The sequence below is a fragment of the Macaca nemestrina genome, chromosome 2 (assembly GCF_043159975.1).
Source record: "Macaca nemestrina isolate mMacNem1 chromosome 2, mMacNem.hap1, whole genome shotgun sequence".
Taxonomy (NCBI): Eukaryota; Metazoa; Chordata; class Mammalia; order Primates; family Cercopithecidae; genus Macaca; species Macaca nemestrina.
Window position 1 is genome coordinate 10,749,812 of NC_092126.1, and position 19,660 is coordinate 10,769,471.

The window sequence follows — 19,660 nt, forward strand, 5'->3', positions numbered from 1 at the left end:
AAAATTTTATTTTAAATTGTTTTGTATGGAAATACAATTGGTTTTTCTATTGATCATTATCCTGCAACCTTGCTAACTTTATTCATTAGCTCTTGTACTTTCAAAGGATTATTTAGGATTCTCTCTATTTGCCAATAAAGATAGTTTAAGTCTTGTTTTTCTTTTTCTTTCTTTCCTTTCTTTCTCTTTCTTTCTTTCTTTCTTTCTTTTTTTTTTGAGACAGGATCTCATTCTGTCATTCAGGCTAGAGTGCAATGGCATGATCTTGGCTCACTGCAGCTGGGACCACAGACATGTGCCACCACACCCAGCTAATTTTTTAAATTTTATTTTTGTAGAGATAAGGTTTTGCCATGGTGCCCAGGCTGGTCTCGAACTCCTGGGCTCAAGCTATCCACCTGCCTTGGCCTCCCAAAGCTCTAGGATTACAGGTGTGAGTCACTGCACCCCGCCAAGTCTTCTTTTTCAATCTGTATGCTTGGCCTTTCTATCTTTCTTTCTTTCTCTTTCTTCTCCCCTCTCCCCCTTCCTCTCCTTCCTGTCCTCTTTCTTCTCCTTCTTCTTGTTTTAAGACACTGGTTAGGAACTCCAGTTCAACTCTGAATACAAGCAAAGTGGACATTTTGACTTTGTCCCCAAAGCATGTGTTGGAAACTAAATCCCTAATGTAACAGGGTTAAGAGGTGGGACCTTTAAGAGGTAATTAGGCCATGAGGGTGGAGCCTTCATGAATGGACTAAGGCTGTTATCTTGGGAGTAGGTTTAATTATAAAAGGATGAGTTTGGCCCTGTCTTTTTCTCCCTCTCTTGCCCTTCACCTTCTACCATGGGAAGATGCAGCACAAAGGCCCTTGCAAGATGTAGCTGCCTCCCCCCCAACACACCCCACTCCAGTCTTGGACTTCCCAGCCTTAAGAATTATAAAAAATAAATTTCTGTTCATTATGCACAAAGTACTGACTAAGACGCTGAAGATAAGCCCCACTTGGTTTTGATATATTATTCTTTTTAAGACATTGTTAGATTTTATTTAATGATGTACTTTTAACAAAATTCATATCTACATTTATGAGAGATACTGGTTTGTGGTTTTCTTATAATGTGTCTGATTTTGGAAACAAGATTATCATAACATGTGTTGAGAAGTCCTGTCCCTTCTTTTTTCTGGAGAATTTGTTATAAAACAATCTCATTTCTTCTCTAAACGTTTGATGAAATTGATGAGTAAAGTCATAAAGACTTGAAATTTTCTTTTTGGAATCCTTTCTAGTAATTATTTTAATTTCATTACTAGATATTGGGCTATTTAGATTTTTTATTGTTTTCTAATTAGTTTTGGTAATTTGTGTCTCAAAAAAATTGCGTTTTGTCTAAATTACTTAATTTACTGGCATTAGGTATTAAGATTTTTTAAATGTCTATAGATAATAAAATAGTGTTCCAATGTTAGTAATCTCTTTGTAATCAAGCAAGGCTATGTGCTTGAGGTCTATTAATCTTATTAATCTTTTCATAGTAGTAGCTTTGCTTTTTATTAATTTTCTATATTGTTTGTTCATTTTCTATTTAGTTGATTTCTGTTTTTATCTTTTCTATGTTCTTCCTTCTGTTTAGAAAGGATTTAACCTGCTCTTCTTTCTTCTAAGTTCTTAAGAAGTAAACATACATTGCTTTTAAACCTTCTCCCACTTACAACCATAAATTTCCCCATAAGAACTATTTTAACTACATCCCTGAAATTTTGATCTGTTGTATTTTCATTATAATTAAGTTCAAAATATTTACTGACTTCCTTCATGTTTTCTTATTTGACATATTTTGTATTTAAAAATACGTTGTTTAATTCCAAATTATTGAAGATTTTCCATACATATTTCTGTTGTGGTTTCCAATTTAATTACATTATGGACAAAAATATATTCCACTGTAACTTCGGCAAGCACAGGGAACTGGTGGGTTCCTGGGAAGCTGCGAGACTCATGCAGGCCTAAACCTGGGTATGGGCCACCCATAAGGATGGGGGAGTACAGCCCACTAAAACCTCCTCAGAACAAAGAAAAGGAAGGCACAGCACCAACCACTAAACGTGGCAACACCCATCGCCCGGGAACAGGCATGGAGAGGGGGTCATCTCCCACCCCGCTGTACACTGTTACGGACACATAGTGGATCTTCCTTCTGGGGAGCAGTGTGTACACTCACAGAGTGTTTTTCGCTCTAGTGTGTCTACTCACAGAGTGTTTTTCACCCTTTCTTGGTTGCTCCACTGTGCTGAAGGTGATCTCAAGATGCTTGGGTTTACACAGAGGGCAAGGGCCAACTCCCGCTGCCTACACAGAGTGGGAGGATTCTTACAATGGAGGACAGACAAATTGTGGAGTTGCCTGTCCTGGACTGGACTGGGGGAAGAAGTCCTTCCCGGAGCCCATTTTTGTGGCTGCCCTCAGAGGTGGTCCCTTTAATTCTAGCTCAGGAAGAGGAGCCGATGCACACATCCCCGACTCCCACTGCTTTCCCCAAGACCTCAGCACATCCCAACACTATCTCTTCCCACCTCTGCCCCCTGCTTCCTCCATAGGACAGGAGTTACCACCAGACATCAGCCTACCTGAGGGCCAGTGGGATCTTACTCTTAAGGGCCTCCTACTGGCCTTCAGTCTGAACTGAACCACTAAAATTAAAAACCTGCTACCAGAAAGGCTATTAGTCAATGAGATAAACTTCCTGACACCTCTGCAACCTCAGCCCCACAAGATATAGTGTGTTGGCTCATACATTCAATACATGACTACAAAAAGTAGCATATGAGAAAAACATCACACAGAAGCTATCCACAACCAAGGAACCTATACAGTGCCTCAGTCCCCTGAAAGCACCCAGAAACAAAGCCAAATGATTACACATAACAATTATCACATTCATACACTAAAGGGAAACAAATTAAAAATTAAAAAGTGTTATCCAAACTCAAAATTAAGAAGTTACAGTTCCCTCAGATGAGAAAGAATCAGTGCAAGAACTCAGCAGTGCCAAAAGCCGGAGTGTCTTGACACCTCCAAAGGATCACATCAGCCCTCTAACAATAGATCTTAACCAAATTGAAAAGTTTGAAATGACAGATGAAGAATTCAAAATGTGGATTGCAAGGAAACCCAACGAAATCCAAGTTGAAACCCAATACAAACAAACAAACAAACAAAAAAACTACTCAGGGTATGAAAGGTGAGGTAGTTACATTAAGAAAAAAACCAAGTAGAACTCCTGCAACGGAAAAATTCACTAAAGGGGCCAGGTGTGGTGGCTAACGCCTATAATCTCAACAGTTTGGGAGGCCAAGGCAGGATGGTCGTTCGAGTACAAGAGTTTGAGATCCACGTGGGCAATATAGTGAGACCTCATCTCTGCACTACGAAAAATTTTTAAAAATTTAAAAATTAAAAATTAATATATAAAAACGAAAAATTCACTGAAGGAATTTCAAAATACAGTTAGAAGCTTTAACAACAGAATAGAACCAGCAGAACAAAGAATTTCAGAGCTTCGGGGCAAATCTTCTCAATTAACCTAGTCAGACAAAAATAAAGAAAAAATAACTTTTAAAAAATCAACAAAGCCTTCAAGAAATATGTGATTATGTAAAGTGACCAAACCTATGACTAATTGGCATTTCTGAGAGAGGAAAAGAAAAAACAAGCAACTTGGAAAACAATTTTAGGGGATGAGGAAAATTTCTCTAATCTTTCTAGAGAGGTTGGCATTCAGATACAAGAAATTTGGAGAAAACCTGAATGATACTATACAAGATGGCCATCCCCAAGACATATCATCATTGAACTCTCCAAGGTGAATGCAAAAGAAAAAAGTCTTAAGGGCAGCTAGAGAAAAGAAGCAAATTAGGAATAAACGAAATCCCATCAGACTAACAGCAGACTTCTCAGTGGAAATCTTACAAGTCAGAAGAGAGCCTATTTTTAGCCTCCTTAAATAAAAAAAATACCAGCCAAGAATTTCATATTCTGCCAAACTGAGCTTCAGAACAAAGAAGAAATAAAGTATTTCCCAGACAAGGAAACCCTAAGAAAATTCATTTACAAACCATTGCTCAAGGACATAAGAGAGGACAACAACAAATGGAAAAACATTCCATCCTCATGGATAGGAAGAATCAATATTGCAAAAATGGCCACACTGACCAAAGTAATTTATAGATTCAGTGCTATTCCCATCAAACTACCATAGGCATTCTTCACAGAATTGGAAAAAGCTACTTTAAAATTCATATGGAACCAAAAAAGAGTTTGTATAGCCAAGTCAATCCTAAGCAAAAAGAACAAAGCTGGAGGCATCATGCTACCTGACTTCAAACTATACCACAAGGCTATGGTAACCAAAACAGCATGGTACCAAAACAGACATGCAGACCAATGGAAAAGAATAGAGACATCAGAAATAAGACCACACATCTACAACCATCTGATCTTTGACAAACCTGACAAAAACAAGCAATGGGCAAAGGATTCTCTATTTAATAAATGCTGCTGGGAAAACTGGCTAACAATATGCAGAAAACTGAAACTGGACCCCTTCCTTACACCTTATATTAAAATTAATCCAAGATGGATTAAAGACTTAAATGTAAAACCTACAACCATAAAAATCACAAAAGAAAACCTAGGCAATACCATTCAGGACATATGCATGGACAAAAAATTTATAATGAAATCGCCAAAAGCAATTGCAGCAAAAGCTAAAATTGACAAATGGGATATAATTAAACTAAAGAGCTTCTGCACAGCAAAAGAAACTATCATCAGAGAGAACAGGCAACCTAAAGAATGGGAGAAAATATTGCAATCTATCTATCTGACAACAGTGTAATATCCAGAATTTACAGGAAACTTCAAAAATTTACAAGAAAAAAACAAACAACCCCAGTGGGGAAAGGACACAAACAGTCACTTCTCCAAAGAAGACATTTAAATGGTCAACAAACATATGAAAAAAAGCACAACATTGCTGATCATTAAAGAAAAGCAAATCAAAACCACAATGAGACACCATATCATGCTAGTCAGAAGGGGGATTATTAAAAAGTCAAGAAACAACAGATGCTGGTGAGGCTGTGGAGAAATAGGAACTTTTTACGCTGTTGTTGGGAATGTAAATTTGTTCAACCATTGTGGAAGACAATGTGGTTATTCCTCAAGGATCTGTAACCAGAAATGCCATTACCTTTTGACACAGCAATCCCATTACTGAGTATATACCCAAAGGAACATAAGTCATTTTATTATAAAGATACATGCATACATATGTTTATCACGGCACTATTCACAAGAGCAAAGACATGGAATCAACCTAAATGCCCATCAATCATAGACTGGAAAAAGAAAATGTGGTATATATGCACAATGGAATACTATGCACCCATAAAAAGGAATGAGATCATGTTCTTTGCAGGGACATGGATGAAACTGGAAGCCATCATCTTCAGCAAACTAACACAGGAACAGAAAACCAAACAGTACATGTTCTCACTCATAAGTGGGAGTTGAACAATGAGAACACATGGCCACTGGGAGGAAAACAACATGCACTGGGGCCTGTTGACTGGGAAAATTGGTAATGGATGCAAGGCTTAATAGGCTTAATAGCTAGGTTGACAGGTGCAGCAAACCACCATAGCACACATTTACCTGTGTAACAAACCTGTATGTTCTGCACATGTATCCCGGAACATAAAAAAAAAAAAAAAAAAAAAAAAAAAAGGGGATACTAGACCTACCGAAAAAAAAAAAAAAGATAGACAGCTATACAATAATAGTAAGGGACTTCAGCACTCCACTAACAGCACTAGACAGATCATCAAAGCAGAAAATTAACAAAGAAACCCTGGACTTTAATCAGACACTTGATCAAATAGATCTAATAAACATACACAAAATATTTCACCTAACAACCATAGAAAATGCATTTTTCTCATCTGTATATGGAGCATTTTCTAAAATTGACCACATTCTTGGTCATAAGACAAGTCTCAATAAATTCAAACATATGAAAATCATATCAAGCATTTTCTTGGACCACAGTGAAATAAAATTAGAAATCAGTGCCAATAGAAACTCTCAAAATGACACAAGTACATGGAAACTAAACAATTTGCTCCTGAATGACTTTTGAATAAACAATGAAATTAAGGCAGAAATTTTAAAAATTGAAACAAACAAAAAATAGGCAGGCACAACATACCAAAACCTCTGGGATACAGCAAAAGCAGTGTAAGAGGAAAGTTTATAACACTAAATTCCTATGTTAAAAAGATAGAATAATTCCAAATTAACAACCTAATGTTGCACCTAAAGGAAATAGGAAAACAAGAATAAACCTAATTCAAAGCTAGCAGAAGAAAAGACATAACAAAGATTAGAGCCGAACTGAATGAATTTGAGACCAAAAACGAAACAAAAAAATAACATACAAATGATCAATGAAAAAACCATAAAAATGATCCACGAACCTTTCAAAATTGGTTCTTTGAAAGGATAAACAAAATTAATAGACTTCCAGCTAGATTAACTAAGGAGGAAAGAGAGAAGATTAAAATAAGCACAATCAGAAATAACAAAGGTGACATTACAACAGACAACACAGAAATACAAAAACCCTCAAAGGCTACTGTCGACATCTCTATGCATATAAACTAGAAAACCTAGAGGAAATAGAAATAAATTCCTGGAAACACAACCTCCCAGGATTGAACCACCAATAAATTGAAATCTTGAACAGACCAATAATAAGATATGAAAGTAAATCAGCAATAAAAAAATCTACCATCAAAAAAAAGCCCTGGACCAAATAGATACACCACCAAATTCTACCAGACATTCAAAGAACAGCTGGTAAATTGAATAGGAGGGATTCTTCCCTAACTCATTCTATTAAACCAATATTATCCTGATACCAAAATCTGGCAAAGACACAACCAAAAAAGAAAACTACAGGCCCATATCCCTGATGAACACAGGCATAAAAATGCTCAGAACAATACTAGCCAACTGAATCCAACAGCACATCAAAAAGATAATTTATCACAATCAAGTGGTTTTTATTCATGGGATTCGAGAATGGTTAAACATATGCAAATCAATAAATGTGACTCACCACATAAACAGAATTAAAATAAAAAACTATATGATCTCAATAGGCACAGAAAAAAAAAAAGTGTTCAGTAAAATCCAACATCCCTTCATGATAAAAATCCTCAACAAACTAGGCGTTGAAGGAACATACCTCAAAATAATAAGAGCCATATATGAGAGACTCACAGACAACATCATACTGAACAGGCAAAAGTTAAAAACACTCCCCCTAAGAATTATGACAAGATAAGGTTATCCACTCTCACCACTCCTATATAGTACTAGAAGTCCTAGCCAGAGCAATTAGACAAGAGAGAGAAATAAAAGGCACCAAAATATGAAAAGAGGAAGACAAATCTTCTGTTTGCTGATGACAAGATCCTATACCTAGAAAGCTCTAATTTTCTCCAAAAGAATCCTAAAGCTGATAAATGAATTCAGTAGTTTTAAGATACAAAATCAATCTGCAAAATAAGTAGCATTTCTATACACCAATAACATTTAAACTAAGAAACAAATTAAGACATCAATCCCATTTACAATAGACACACACACACACACACAAAATACCTAGGAATACATTTAACCAAGGAGGTCAAAGATCTCTACAAGGAAAACTACAAAACATTGCTGAAAGAAATCAGAAACAACGTAAATAAATGGAAAAACATTCCATGCTTATGGAGTTGAAGAATCAATGTCATTAAAACGCCATACTTCCCAAGTAAATTGCAGATTTAAAGCAATTTCTATCAAATTGCCAATGTCGTTTTTCACAGAACTAGAAAAAACTGGTCCAAAATTTGTATGGAACCAAAAAGAGCCCAAATAGCCAAAGCAATTCTAAGCAAAAAGAATAAAGCCAGAAGCATAACATTACCAGACTTCAAACTATATTAGGAGGCTAGAGTAATCCAAACAGCATGGTACTGGTACAAAAACAGACACATAGACCAATGGAACAGAATAGAGAACTCAGAAACAAAGCCATACACCTACAATCAACTGATCTGCAACAAAGTTGGCAAAAATAAACAATGGAGAAAGAACATCTGTCTTAGGCTGTTCTTGCATTGTCATAAACAACTACCTGAGTCTGGGTAATTTATAAGGAAACAAGGTTTAATTGGCTTATAGCTCTGCAAGCTGTACAGGAAGCATGGTGTCAGCATCTGCTCAGCTTCTGGAGTGGCCTCAGGAAGCTTACAGTCACGGTGGAAGGTGAAGGGGGAGCAAGCATCTCATATGGTAAGAGTAGGAGCAAGAGAGAAGGGAAGAGGTACCACACACTTTAAACAGCCAGATCGTTTGAGATCTCACTACAGTAAGGACAGCAGCAATCCATGAGGGATCCGCCCCCATGACCCAAACACCTCTCACCAGGCCCCAATTCCAATCCTGAGGATTACTTTTCTTTCTTTTGTTTGTTTTGAGATGGAGTCTCGCTCTTTTGCCCAGGCTGGAGTGCAGTGGCAGGATCTCGACTCACTGCAACCTTCACCTCGCAGGTTCAAACAATTCTCCTGCCTCAGCCTCCTGAGTAGCTGGGACTACAGGCACACACCACTGCACCTGGCTAATTTTTTGTATTTTTAGTAAAGGCAGAGTTTCAGTATGTTTGCCAAGCTGATCTCAAACTCCTGACCTCAGATGATCCACCTGACTTGGCCTCCTAAAGTGCTGAGATTACAGACATGAGCTACCATGCCTAGCTAGGATTACATTTCAACGTGAGATTTTGGCAAGGGCAAATATCAAGCTATATCAACACCCTATTCAATAAATGGTTCTTGGAAAATTGGCTAGCCATATTTAGAAGAATAAAACTGTATCCCTACTTCTCACCATATACAAAAATTAACTCAAGATGGATTAAAGACTTAAATGTAAGACCTCGACCTATAAAAATGCTAGAAGAAAATCTAGGAAATACTCTTCTGGACATTGGCCTAGCCAAAGAATTTGTGACTAAGACATTAAAAGTAAACGCAACAAAAACAAAAATAGACAAATGGGACTTAATTAAACTAAAGAACTTCTGCCCAGCAAAAGAAACAACCAACAGAGTAAACAGGCAACCTACAATAAGGGAGAAAATATTTGCAAACTATACATCCAGTGAAGGTCTAATATCCACAATCTATAAGAAATTTTAGTAAGTCAACAAGAAATAAACATTAAAAGTGGGCAAAGGGCATGAACAGACACTTCTTGAAAAAAAAATACAAGCAGCTAATAAATATATGAAAAAAAATTCAACATAACTAATCATCAGATAAATGCAAATTAAAACCACAAGGAGATACCATGTCACACCAGTTAGAATGGCTATTACTAGAAAGTCAAAAAATAACAGATGTTGGTGAGGATGCAGAGAAAAAGGAACACTTATACATTGTTGGTGGGAATGTAAATTAGTTCCACCCCTATGGAAAACAATATGAAGATTTCTCAAAGAATTAAAAATAGATCGATCTACTATACAACCCAGCAATTCCCATTACTGGGTATCTACCTAAAGGAAAATAAATTATTCTATCAAAAAGATACCTGCAGATCCTTTTGTAGTTCATGAACATGATGATTGGATGTTCATGCACATGTGTGAGATGTGCCACCCTCTGAATCTTGTTATGACATCAGCACATTATCCATCTGACCTGAAAAGGAAAAAAAAAAAAAGCACTTGCACTTACATGTTTATTACAGCACTACTCACAATAACAAAGGCATGGAATCAACTTGTGTGTCCATCAATGGTATATTGGATAAAGAAAATGTGCTACATGTACACCATAGAATACTACATAGCCATAAAAACGAATAAAATCACATCCTTTGCAACAACATAGATGGAGCTGGAGACAATAATCCTAAGTGAATTAATGCAGAAACAGAAAATCAAATACTGCATATTCTCACTTACCTACAAGTGGGAACTAAAGAATAGGTTCTCATGGAAATAAAGATAGAAGCAGTAGAAACTGGGGACTCCAAAAGGAGAGACAGAGTGAGGGAGCAAGAGTTGGAAAAACTATTTACTGGATACTATGTTCACTATTTCAGTGATAGGTTCACTAGAAGCAGATTCACTAGAAGCCCAAATCCCAGCATTATGCAATATTCCCATGTAGCGAATCTGCACATTACCCCTGGAATCTATGATATATATAATCTACTATATGTCTATATTCTATATAGATATTATAGTTATATATCTATTTTATATTCTATATATAATAGATGTTTATATTCTGTATACATTTAAAAATTTATGAACACTCAGATTTTGGCTTACCATATTGCTTCTCTTGATAAGTGTTTCATGTGTACTTGAAAAAAACTTGTATACTGCAGTTGTTGAGTAAAGTTTTCTATAAATGTCCATTGGGCAAGCTGATTGATAGTGTTGCTCAAGACTATCTCCTTATTAGATTTTGCCTTCTTGTTCTATTCATTCCTGAGAGAGGAGTTTTGAAATTGCCAACTGTAGTTGTGGATTTTTTTCCTTTTTTCAATTCTCTCAGTTTTTGTTTTATGTATTTTGAAGTTGTGTATTTAGGTGCATGCACACTTAGGATCATGTTTTATGATTTCCTGATGAATTGTTACTTCTTAATCATTGTGAAATTTCCCTCCTAATCTCTGGTGATACTCGTTGTTCTGTATCTACTTTGTTTTATATTAACAGAACCTCTCTGGTTTTCTTATGATTAAATTTCCTTGTTTGTCTTTTTCTATCTTTTAACTTTAACTTATATTTATATTTATATTTTTTATGTATTTATATTTAACATAAGTCTTTTGTATTTAATATGTGTCTTTTATAAACAGCTTATAGTCAGCTATTTCCTTTTTTTTCTTTTTGTAGAGTCAAGGTCTTGCTTTCTTTCTTAGGCTGGTCTCAAACTCCTGGTTTCACGTGATCCTTCTGCCTCAGCATCCCAAAGTACTGCGATGGCAGGTATGAGTCACCCTGCATGGCTAGTGTTTCCTTTTTAATCAAATCTTAAAATCATTTTCTGATGGGATTTTTTGGTCTATTTATATTTAATATAATTACTATGTGGAGTATTACTGTGCCAATTTGATATTCACTTTCTAATTTTTGGCTCTGTTCTTCATGATTTTCTCCCTATTTTCTGCCTGTTTTTGAATCAACTAAGTACTTTCTATTATTTTATTTTATCTTCCCTTTTGGTTTATTAGCCATCCCTCTGCTTTATTTCTCAGAGGTAATTTTAGGGTTCATAATACACACCTTTAGCTTATCACTGTCAACCTTCAAATAATATATATCACTTCACATATAAAGTAAATACTCTTTAACACTCTGTCTCCATTTCAGCCCTGTCTTTTGTGCTATTGTTATCACGTGTTTTACTTGTTCATGTGCTATGAACCCTATAACACATTGTTTTTCCTTTTTAAATAGTCAGTAGTAAGTTGTCTTTTTAAAACTTTAAGAGTTGAGAAAAAATTCAAATACATACATGTGTTTACCATTTCTGGCTCTCTCTCTGTCTCTGTTTTTTTTTTTTTTTTTTTTTTTTTTTTTTTTTTTTTTTTTTTAGACAGAGTCTCACTCTGTCGCCCAGGCTGGAGTGCAGTGGCGTGATCTCAGCTCACTCCAGCCTCCACTTCCTGGGCTCTAGCAATTCTCCTGCCTCAGCCTCCCAGGTAGCTGGGATTACAGGCACATGCCACCACACTCAGCTATTTTTTGTGTTTTTAGTAGAGATGGGGTTTCACCATGTTGGCCAGGCTGGTCTCGAACTCCTGACTTCAAGTGATCTGCCCACCTCAGCCTCCCAAAGTGCTAGGATTACAGGTATGAGCCTCTGCGCCTGGCCCCATTTCTGGCTCTTTTTATTCTTTTTTTTTTTTTTTTTAATTATTATACTTTAAGTTCTAGGGTACATGTGCATAACGTGCAGCTTTGTTACATATGTATACTTGTGCCATGTTGGTGTGCTGCACCCATCAACTCGTCATTTACATCAGGTATAACTCCCAGTGCAATCCCTCCCCCCTCCCCGCTCCCCATGATAGACCCCGGTGTGTGATGTTCCCCTTCCCAAGTCCAAGTGATCTCATTGTTCAGTTCCCACCTATGAGTGAGAACATGCGGTGTTTGGTTTTCTGTTCTTGTGATAGTTTGCTAAGAATGATGGTTTCCAGCTGCATCCATGTCCCTACAAAGGACACAAACTCATCCTTTTTTATGGCTGCATAGTATTCTATGGTGTATATGTGCCACATTTTCTTAATCCAGTCTGCCACTGTAGATCTCAGTTTCCATTGAATGCCATCTTCCTTTGGGCTAGAACATTAAAGAGAGTTTCAGCCCAAAGGAAGATGTGCTAGTTGCAAAGTCTCTCTGCTTTCGTCTGTCTGAAACTATTTTATTTTGCCTTCATTTTTACAACATTTTCTTTGGATATGATTTCTAAGTTGACAGGTTTTCTTGCCACCACATCAGATCTTCTAATTTTCTCTGATTTGAGTAGTTTCTGATAAGAAATCAGTGATAATTGATAATTGAGAACAATTGATGATCAGTTGTTCTCGTGTTTGTTTTTGATATGTCTTTTCTTCTGCCCTCTGGCTGTTTTTAAGATTTTTTTCTTTATTGTTAATTTTGCGTATTATTGTTAATTTTACATATTACTGGTTTACATCAATTGGATTCTAATATACTATGGTCTAGCTTTGTGTCTATCTTGCTTGAAGTACACTGAATTTCTTGTAGCCATGGATTTATATTGTTCATGTTATTTAAAAGGTTTCAACCATTATTTCTGTAAATATTTTTCACCACTTCAACTTCTCTTGTGTCTCCTCCTGGTATTCCAATTACACACATACTAGACTCCTTTATATTGTCCCAGAGCTCACAGAGATGCTATTCACTTCCCTCAGCATTTTTTGTGTCATCTCCCCATTTATATAATTTCTATTCTTCTATCTTAGTTTGATAACCTTTCTTATGGACTGTCTAATCTGCTATTAAACTCATCTTATAATTTTTTCCTTTTAAATATTACATCGCTCAATTCTAGAATTTCCATTTGATTATGCTACATTTCCCTTCATTAAGATTCCCTATTCTCTCCCTATGCTTATGCTATCCTTTAAAATCTTGAATATAATTATAATAGTTGTTTTCAAATTCTTGTTTACTAATTTTATCACTTTTCCCATTTCTTTGTTTCTATTTTTCTGACTTTTCTCTGGTTGTGGATCACATATTTATGTTCATTTACATATATAGTAAATTTGATTGTACAGATGATATTGTAGACATTATGTTTTTGGAGAATTTTGTCTACTTTCATAATAGAATTTTGTGTTTTGTTCCACTCGGCATTGAATTTGCTCAAGGATTAACATGTTCCTTTTGAGATTTATTCATAAACTTTTTAGGAGTCGAATTATGTCTACCTTAGGGTTCTGCTAATTCTATTCCTAAAGTATCGCTTTTCTCTACGTTTTATTGCATATCTGGGATGTTTAGCAAAATGTCTCCACTGTGGCAGATCAGAATGCAATCATCTTCTAGCCCTGTGCAAACCCTGGGGTTTGGTTAGCTCACAGTTCCCCAGTATTTTTTTCCTTCTGGTAAATGCTTTTAGCATAGCTTTATGAAATTTGTCTAAATTTGGCTAAATATGAAATTAGCATATATACAGGTTAATATTCAGCCAAAGACTCAAAGGGCTCCCTATGCAGATTTCTGGAACTCCTTCTCTACTCAACTTCCTTTTCCCTCTTATCCTGTTTCCAGAAACTCCGACTGCTTCAGTAGTCTTAAATTCTGATCTCTATCTTTTTTAGCTCAGTGATGTAGCTGTGCTCTGTTTTGGTTTTTTTTTCACTGCCCTGCAGTCTGAAAGGTGCCTTCAGGCAGAAAGCCACGGTTATTGTGGGGATTATCTTGTGGTTTCCCAGCTCTCAGAGAGCACAGTCTTCCACTACCTTTGGTTCAACATCAGAAAACAGTTATAGTATTTATCCGGGTTTATGATTATTTAGTACAAGAAGGTTAGTGCACTTCATCATGGCAAGAAGCTAAAGTTCTAAAAAATAGTTAATGTATGACTACTTGGTACAAGTGCCGTGTTCATCTTTGAGCTTTGCAGACAAATGGTACATCTCAGGCCTCGTGTAGTATAGTACCTTGTGGAAAAGACACCCAGATAATTAAATTCAATGATTTCAGAGAAGCTTTAATAGAGGAATGTATTCTGTGACATAGAGATTGAGAGGAGAGACATTTAACTGTCTGAGGAAGTCAGTATAGGATTCCTAAAGGAAATGGCATTTCGCAGGGAATTTTTATTTTGCCAACTGGAAAATAGAAAGATACCTTAAGCACATGTACAAAAGAGTGAAAGTGACTATGTGTCTCTGGAGGAAGGGGATATAGTAAGATGCACTAGGTCATTATTGCATAGATTGCATAGGGCTGGAGAAAAACTGTTAAACCTGAAAAATACGGTCCAGATCATGCAAGTCCATCAGTGTCACATTATATAGACAATCTTAGCCTGTATAGGAGCATAACAACATAATGATTAAAAGCAAGGTTTCTGTAAGTTCCAGTCCATGACGTTCTAGCTGGGACAAATTTATAATAAACTTCATGGAGCCTTTTGATTTGTTTGTTTGGTTTTTTTTAATATGATAATGCTAGGACCTGTCTTCTTATCCTATTGATGGTTACTTTAGCTAATGTCTGTTAAGCACTTAGCCCAGTGTCTGGCATTTAAGTACTCAAAATTGGTAGCTGCATATGTCATTGTTATTATTTCTGCCAAAAAATGTAGCCAGAGTTGATTTGTGAGATGCTTTGTTTTGTGACGAGGTACGTATTTTCATTCAACCTTGTTGTCTGAATGCGGGATAAATCTCATGTAGCAGAATGATTAAAAGAAGGCTAGAAAGGGCAGAATATGGAATGTGCTGGAAGGTATGCTCAGTAGAGACCAAGAAGGACAATCTTCCGTGTGTGGAAATGGCATAGTAAGGGTGGCAAGCAGTGCCTCTTTGCCTTGACCCTTTTGGAGTGTGTTTTACCTGCATTTGCTCTACAGCAGAGAAGCCCGATGAGGGGAGGTGATACTGAGACACTGATCTCATTACCTGGTGTAATAAGCTCATATATTCACTTAAGAATGTTACAAAAATGGTGATATCATTTTTTCTATTTGTGCAAGATTGTACTTTTTTAAATGGCCACAATGCTATCTCTAATCCCAGATATTTTTCTTCTAATATAATGTTGACCTGAAGCAAATAAGTCTGGGTTGGTTTGTTATGGGAGCAGGAGTGAGTTCTGTGACTTGAGCCAAGGACACCTGAGTCTGAGTGACCTTAGTGTGGGTCATAAAAGATGATAGAGGTGACGTAAGGTTTTCTTGAGATACTTGCTCTTGAAACCAAACTACCTTGACATGAGAAAGTAAAGACTATAGAGGGAGGCTATGTATAGGTTTTGTGGGTGACAGTCCCAGCTGTGGTCCCACAACCAGTATCAACAATAACTACAACATCATTTTATGTATTTTCTCTTTAATAGTTACTAAGCATACAACTACCAGTACTTAAAATCCTCAGTTATTAACTCACAAAAATGTGAAGACTGACTGAGCTAGAAATTCTAACTGAAAAAGTGTAGCAGAGGTCATTGTACCAATGATATTGTTTAGTTTATTCTCGTTAAAAACAATTTACTGCCTATAAGAAACTGAAAAGAGTTTGCTGAAACTGGATTCTATCTCCCATAGCAATTATTTTGACAATGTTTTTGCCTTCTACCCATGATAATGCATTTGTTTTCTACTGAGGCATAATTTGTTTTTAAAAATAAGAAAATTATGCCTCTCTTGATGTAGACAAAACCAGGTGAGTTTAAGTAATTGGGGGAAAAGGCGTCACTTAAAATTATTTCTGCCAATTTGTCTCTTTTTCTTTCTGCCTCCACACTTCCTCCACACGGCTCCTTGCACACACTCTCAAATGTGGTCATAACAGTTGTCAATAACAACCAAAGATTAGGCTTTGTATGGAGAAAAACACTGAAAAAAAACATTGGAGCTGGAAACACCTCTAGTGGTTTGTTCCATTCTCCTTGAGGTTGATTCATATGAAGACAGCTCTGCTGTTCATGGTTTGGGATAACATCAGATCTCCAAACAGCCTGAAAAATGTTATTAAGGCCTTACACATAGGAAAGGACTGTGCAAGCTATTGAGGCACCAAAGACAGATGTAGTGAACATTAAAACAATAATAATAATAAACACCAGGACACACTGATCCAATGGATGGACTGACGGTGGGGCAAAACATTTTAATCTAAGACTTGTGTTCTGTTGCTCTAACGGAAAAGAATGGAGAAAGTGTTCTAACAGCAGCCTGATCATCCTGACCCATTTAGTGTCTATCTCACCCCCATTCCAACACAGAGCATATCTCCATCAAACTGGCCAGATTCACCTTTTTTTAAAATTTCTACCTAAATGCCGATCCTCTTCCTGTGACATACAGGATTTTTTTTTTTGTTTTTTTGTTTGTTTGTTTGTTTTTTTAACCCATTAGTTCTTTTTCCTTTGTCAACTGAATTCTTATATTTAAATATCATTTTATTCAATTTGTACTCATATCTCAGAAATTCTTATGTAGCTCTTCAACTACATCCTTCTACAACTGACCACTGCACAAAGACCTAGAAACTGTTCCTCCAAAAGGGAGATAAGATGTTTAGTAAGTGCTTATTGATGATCAATCACTGAAATGGAAGTAGTGGTTTGCTGTTATGTTTTAAAACAACTGATAAGAATAAATGGCTTAATACAGAGCTAATTTTGTAGGGAGCCTAAAAATATAATTCAACTGAGAAATTTGCCCCAGGAAAGGGCACAGGAGCACAGGGTACATAATTCTAATTATAATTTCAGGAAGTTCATGGACTTCAGGTTAAGAACCCCTGTCTATGGCAATTCTGTGTGGAGCATGAGCTAACTCATTAGTATTCAGAATCAATCACCATTTATTGCAAGACTACTGTACGTCAGGCACTGAGCTAGGCACTCCTACTTTTACTTCAGCATAATCCTGATACAGACCAGAAATGTTTTCCTTCTCTTCTGTTTTCCCCATGACAACTATTAACATTTCAAAAACCAAGTGTTCTTCCAATGAGTGCATTTTGGGAAAGGCTAACGTAACCAAATTCTTATTTTAAAGGTAAGAAAACTAAAGCCCAGAGAGAAGTAACATGCCTAAACTCAAACGGTGAGTTGTTACAGATGGGAGCTAGGGTCCAGGTCTGTCTCCTAGGCCTGAGCTCTTCAACTACAGACCTCTACAATGAGAGGACTCTAGTCCAATGAATGACAAATTATCATAGTTCGAATTACACCAGAAGCTCACCTTGAAACAAAGATACAAGAGCAAAGCAGTTTATTTGGGAGGTGCCAGAAGCACTGGTGAAGGAAGGGGAAAATGAGACAGGGAAGGCAGCTGACATGGGGTTGATTATCAAATCATCTATTACTGTGGATGACTGGAGTTTAATTCTGCAGAGGAAACCCTGGAGAGCAGTGTTGGGCACACACCTTAGAGTTATCCCATATAAGCGATGAGAGAGCTCCAGTATTTATATACCTACTCCAGGAAGTTACAGGTTGAGTGTTATTTGGGGGATGTGGATGGGCTGCACTTCCAGCCTCCTTCATGATGGGCTTCCGTGGCCAAAGAAGACTCTTAATCAAAGAAATGCAGATGCTGGCAGTTGCAAGCCACTCAACATATACAAGAGATGGGAGAATATAGACAGGCCACTGATAATGTCTGCTACATGTGCATATTCACGTACATGGTCAGATCTGTGAGCCAGTGTATAGTGTATTATGTGGGAATTGGGAGACTTGATTTCTCGCTTAATATGTTTAAGCTCTGTTTGGAAAGCCATAACTGAACACAACTTAGAGACCCAAGGAAGTGCTTCTGAAGCCAGCAGCCACGATGACAAAAGGTTTGTAAAGCAGGCCAAGTTGGTTGATGGCTCTGGGTTTATTTAGCCGACAGAAGGGAAAGTTGAAACAGAGCTTAATTATAATCCACTGAATCAAATCACTTTGTAAATTCTGTTAATTCTATAACCACAGTGACTTTCTTTTCCACCCCTCAAGTCTTTGTTTAAGCTGTCAATATTTATCACCTATATCCGTCGTTTTCTTGACTTTTAGATCGAATGCTGTTTTTTCTAAAAAAACAAAACAAAGCACACAAACAAACATGCACACAACAAAAGCAACAACAACAAACATTTTGTGGTATCCCATTTAGTATCTGGATATAAAAATCATAGATAATGTAATCTATAAACATATCATTTCACAAACTGCAATATAATGCCCTGAACTTAATACATGAAGAAATAAAGGGAAGTAATTTGTAACAAAATAACAACATTTTAGTAATGCAATTGCTGGAGCACATCACACTCGAGTATATGAGCAAGGAGTGAAATGCTTGCACTTCTTCACAGAATTATATTGCATGCCATAAGCACAAATGCAGATCAGCACAGGTGTGTTACAATGGAATTCAAATGCCATTAGCAGTGTGAGTGTGTGTGTGTATATATATATTAAACTCTATTTTTATATATATATATATAGTTAAATGCTAGGGTCAGACTAGTGTAAAAAAGGACATTTAACTTTTACATGGAATGTAAGACAATTCTTCGTTGTTTGGAGCTGTCCTTTGCAATGCAAAATGTCTGTCATTCCTGGCTCTTGTCCACTAATACCAGTAACAAATCAAATGATCCCATTAAATTTTAAAACGTGCCCTGTGACCAGTATTAGTTCCAGTGAGAAGCACTGACTCATTACAACAAAATCTTCTGATAGAAACAACATGTGATATTAAAAACAAAGAAGTATATAGATCCTAAAGTCCATAAATATAGAAGAGCCAATGTTCCAGTAACTGCTCTGAGAAGCTCTGATATTCTCTGGGTCGCACAGAAGCATGGGAGACTATCAATGCCCCTTCCATCGTTCATTCTCTCCTGGTGATTCAGGTAGTGAGTCAGCTAGTAGTGGTATTCGCAAAAACTTGGAAGTTCCTTGTCCACATGTTTGTGTGCCCTCTCTGTAGCCTCTGGGTCTAGGTTCTTGAGTATACAATGCACTAAGGACTGTTTGTGGCCTGGTGCAATCAGGGTCATGGAAGATGGATAGAATAAGTAGAAAGGGTGGTAATGGAATGGTCAAACCACAAGATTGACAACTTCTTCTTCTGGGAAGGGTCCCAAGCAAGAGTCCTCCAGGTTCTTCAGGTTAGGTGATGCTGAGGAAAGCCAAAGAGCATCTGACACCATCTCCTAGTTCTTGGTACCTGTTAGCATATGCCTTTCATCAGTCTTTGTCAAACATACCCATCTAAGTCCCTGAATGACCAAGGAGAATGAATAGAGATCATTCCTACCTCTTCCTACCTCTC

General features: G+C 36.8%; 1 long non-coding RNA gene and 1 other non-coding gene across 4 annotated transcripts in view; both read left to right on the forward strand.

Annotated features, from left to right (window-relative positions):
- The window catches only part of LOC105470892 (uncharacterized), a 313,903-nt gene that overhangs the window by 192,152 nt on the left and 102,091 nt on the right, over positions 1 to 19,660 (forward strand). For 2 of the 3 annotated variants that reach the window (XR_011619550.1, XR_011619549.1), the window contains exon 3: positions 11,037 to 11,103. The exons of the other annotated variant lie outside the window; for it this stretch is intronic. This is a non-coding gene — a long non-coding RNA (uncharacterized lncRNA). The remainder of the gene's footprint in view (positions 1 to 11,036; positions 11,104 to 19,660) is intronic. 3 annotated transcript variants of the gene reach the window in all.
- On the forward strand, positions 9,696 to 9,800 carry LOC112424803 (small nucleolar RNA U13). Its single transcript, XR_003015740.1, has one exon. It is a non-coding gene; the product is annotated as a small nucleolar RNA U13 (small nucleolar RNA).